A 339-nucleotide genomic window follows, 5' to 3' on the forward strand; every position below is an offset into this window, starting at 1 on the left:
TATCTCTCCTCCTTCTTTTTTTACGTTTGTTGTTACTCTCTTGTAACACCTCTAATCTTCGGCACTTATATGACCTTATTGTGTTGCAAGTGCCGTAAAACTCTTTACTAAACAAAACAATTCTTCTTTGTTCTTTAGCATTCTAAAAAAAATTCAACTTCATAAACTTCACCATAATTACCACCCTGTTGTGTGACCCATGCTATTAAATAAACTGTGAGACCCACTATGACCGGTACTGTGATTTCCATGGCGACCCCGAATGTTGAGCACTCGTTCAATCAATTTGAAATGGTGATGGTTGGGGGAGGACGGGGGGTTCAAAATTTATTAGTAACC

The 339-nt window shown here is 38.3% G+C and overlaps 1 protein-coding gene across 1 annotated transcript in view; it reads right to left on the minus strand.

Annotated features, from left to right (window-relative positions):
• The window catches only part of LOC101847216 (muscarinic acetylcholine receptor gar-3), a gene marked incomplete in the record, with an annotated part of 9,040 nt that overhangs the window by 1,619 nt on the left and 7,082 nt on the right, over window positions 1-339 (minus strand).

The sequence above is a fragment of the Aplysia californica genome, unplaced genomic scaffold (genome assembly GCF_000002075.1).
Source record: "Aplysia californica isolate F4 #8 unplaced genomic scaffold, AplCal3.0 scaffold00617, whole genome shotgun sequence".
NCBI classification, from domain to species: domain Eukaryota; kingdom Metazoa; phylum Mollusca; class Gastropoda; order Aplysiida; family Aplysiidae; genus Aplysia; species Aplysia californica.